We start from the raw sequence: 3,826 nt of genomic DNA, 5'->3' as shown, positions 1-3,826 counted from the left end.
TCCGACGCCTCCCTGCTTTGAAAGGGGTGGGGGGGAAGCAGCTTGGCTAGTGGGGAGGGTGACGTCAGGCTCTGCCATTTTAGACACAATAATAATAGTAATACATAAAATAATAATACATAAAAATACATGCATTTATTTATTTGAAACGTTTTTACCCTACTCTTTAGCCCCAAAAAAGCTCCCAGGGCGGCATACTGGGAGTCTTTTATTTGGCTGGAGAGGCGGGTAAAAACGTTCAATAAATAAAGACTGCCCTCAAGCTTAAATGAGGGATTGGTAAAACAAGGATCCATGATATCAAAAAGAGATGATTTCATATGATTTTTAAAGGGGACACCCACAAAACCACCATCCAATCAGAGAGCACATCTGCCTCCACAGATTGGACCAGAAAAATTACGGATTCACCACTTGTGTGCGCCGCCACGGAACAAAAACATGGATCCGAGGCAGGAATCCTCAGTGGTCCTCATGATTTTTACAAGGGGGAAAAAAAAACCCACCAAAACGCCAGCATATCACAGAACACATCTGCCTCCACGGACTGAACCACGAAAATCATGGGTCCGCTACTTACTGGTGCAGCTAAGGTGCAAAAATGTGGATTTGAGGCAGAGATCCTCATAATTTTAAAGTGGAAAATCCCCCAAACTACAATCCTATCACAGACCATATCTGCCTCTACAGACTGAACTGGAAAAATCAGGGATCTGCCGCTCGTGGGTGCAGCCATGGCGTAAAAACATGGATCTGAGGCACAAATCGTCATGATTTTCACAAGAAAAATATCCCAATCATAATGCTATAAAAACTTATCTTCTAATGGATCTTAATGGTTTTTGGAAGCATGAACACCATCTAAATACAGCTGTCATCCACCTACAGGTAATCCAATACAAGTAGGGATGTACAGAATTTGTTAGATCCTTTCCAGCTGTGCTTGTCAGGTATCTTTCATTCCATCGTCCACTCATTGACAGAACTGGATTACTTTATAAGAGTATTATCTTCCACTTGTACAAATTGTGCATATTTTTATTATTTTTACAGCTAGTTTCTAGCCCTTAAGATTGCAAAGTTAGCCTTAAAGTATGTGTGTGATACATGAGGAGGGCCAAACAAGATATGATACTAAATGTGTTACTTTTCTTTTTGTTTGCATGTAGTAGCTGCTTTGTCCCCATTCCCCATCTCTGGGTATATACATCCCCTCGTCCCTCCCAATCCCCTTTCCTTTTGTGTCATGTTTTCTAGATTATAAGCATGTAGACAGGGACTGTAGGTAGGTTTCAAAGGTCCTAGTTGATTTTGCTCTGACTTTATACTGTTAGTTTTACCCTACCCTGTGCCTGTTTGGTGCATTCTCTTCCCCTCCTTATTGTTTTATTATGATTTTATTAGAATGTAAGCCTATGCGGCAGGGTCTTGCTATTTACTGTTTTACTTTGTACAGCACCATGTACATTGATGGTGCTATATAAATAAATAATAATAATAATAATAATCCAGAAATAGAGGCTGACTTGTGTCAGGCACACAAAAATTTGTATCTGCAAGAGTGTCTTGCTAGTTCATGTCGTCACAACAATTTCACAATTCCACCCATTGGTTTTCCCAGGAGGTACTGTGGCAGTACACCCCACAAGTCAGTTCCCTAATGCATGTCTAGCATTTGTAAGTCTGGTGTGTTTAGAATGTTGACCTGAGTGGGTGGAGTTAGAATGTCTTGGGAGGGGGAGGAGTGATATAAAAGGGAAGGACTGGGGAGATTGGGAGCTCTCTGTATGTTAGCTCTTGGTGTGTAGAGAGTACTTGGGTTCTGGAGAATTTGAGGTTCAGTGTGGAGAGTGGTGTCTTTTGAGGGTGGTGTGCAGATAGTCAGTGTATATTAATCAATACTGATAATAAAGACAGTTCAAGATTGAATGTGTGAGAGAAAAGAAAGCATGTATGAGAAGAATGAAAGGATTGGATGAGAGGCTTTAAAAAGGTTTTTTTTTAAAATGTTTTATTATGAAACAAAGCTTGTGAACTTTTAAAATAAAATTTTAATCAGTTTGTTTTAACCACCACAAAAATCCCACGTGTCTGTTTGGCATTTATCATCTGCAGTTATTTACATTTAACACCCACTCTGACAATAATTCACCTCAGTACATATAATTCACAGCACTTGAATTTATTACTGAAATCCTTCCAGTGTAACCCCTTTCTCCACATAGTTTGGAGAAAGGCGGTGGTTGTCCCTCGCCTCAGGCTCCTCAAGTGGTGGGGCTTAGCTTGAGCAGGGAGTGTCCGCGGCCAGGCCTGTTGTTCAGAGCCTGTGTTGTGGCGGGTACCTATTCCTTGAACCAGTTCAGTAATTCATTGTAACCAGGGGCTCTGATGGAATTACACCCTCCTCCCCAAGGTAACTAAACTGCAAAATCACTGGGCCAGCTTATCTGCTTTCTCTCCAAATTGGCTAGTGTGGTTAAATTTGTCTATAGGAAAGACAGCTTGAATGAATACTTTAAGATGGCTCTTGAGATTTATTTATTTAGTAAATTCATTTGCCCTGCTTCTATCAGGGAACCCAAGACTCTGTACATGGGTTTCCCAGGTCGTCTCCCATCCAGGTGTTGAGCAGTTCCACACCCACTTAGCTTCAGCAAGATGGCAACCTCACAAGCTCTTGGATGACACGTTGGGATGTGGCATCTGATACCTGGAAGTCAAACACACACAGTGCCCACCTATTTTAATACCTACATTTGTACACATGGTGGGGGTGGCAGCAACGAAAAATGTTGACATTTTATTATTTATTTATTTATTATTACAGTTCTGTACTGCCCAATAGCTGAAGCTATCTGGGACTGTTTGGCTGAAGGGTGGTGTACAGCTGCAATCTGGAAGTAATTTACCTAGAAGTAAACTCAACTCAATAGGGCTTATTTCTGAGCAGGCATGAATAGGATTATGCTGTAAGGCTGTGATACTATACTTACTTAATGGTAAATTCCATTGTAATAAATACAATAAAAATATTGGCATGATGAACAATTTGGACATTAATGTAATTCTGCTGATTGATTCCATATTATAGTAATATTTGTGTACATGTATCTGTGGCATTATGTTTCATCTATCACCTCAGTTGGCACACATCATTTCTACATGCAACCCGCTTTGCTGGAGAGGCTGTGGGGTTAAAATCACATATTTTAATATATGGTGTACCTGTCCATATATACAGGAATTCTGGACATTCAGTTGTTGGGTGGTATAAAAATGCAATTAATAATAATAATAATAGAGAAATAATGACTATTAGAGAAATGATTGACATGAACCAGAACTATTTTTATTATCAATATACAAAGAAAGCATTAAATGTAAAGATTTGCTCTCGTTTTTATTAATTGCCACTCACCAGACAATCACACAGCAGTGAAAAAACTAGATAATCTGAATTTAACAGGATATATGGTCTATGGCAATATCAGGAAAAAAAGTCATGGTTTGCTTTTGATTCAAGGAAAGACAGACTATTAGCATTTTATGCCATATGGTGGAGATTTATTCAACATACATCACAACCGGATTTACAACATTATATGTCCAGCTGCTTCTGCTTTGAGCATGTGGACATTATAACAGCTAATTGAAAATTATATAGCATCATTATTATTATTATTATTATTATTATTATTATTATTATTATTATTATTATTATTATTATTATTATTTTGTATTAATCAAGTCTTTTGTAACAGCCTATTAAGCCCCAGGTTTTTTTCTGTTATATTTAAAATAAAATTTGTTGCAATGATTTGTAGAC

Source organism: Elgaria multicarinata, chromosome 4 (assembly GCF_023053635.1).
Source record: "Elgaria multicarinata webbii isolate HBS135686 ecotype San Diego chromosome 4, rElgMul1.1.pri, whole genome shotgun sequence".
NCBI lineage: Eukaryota > Metazoa > Chordata > Lepidosauria > Squamata > Anguidae > Elgaria > Elgaria multicarinata.
Note: the sequence above shows the minus strand (reverse complement) of the source record.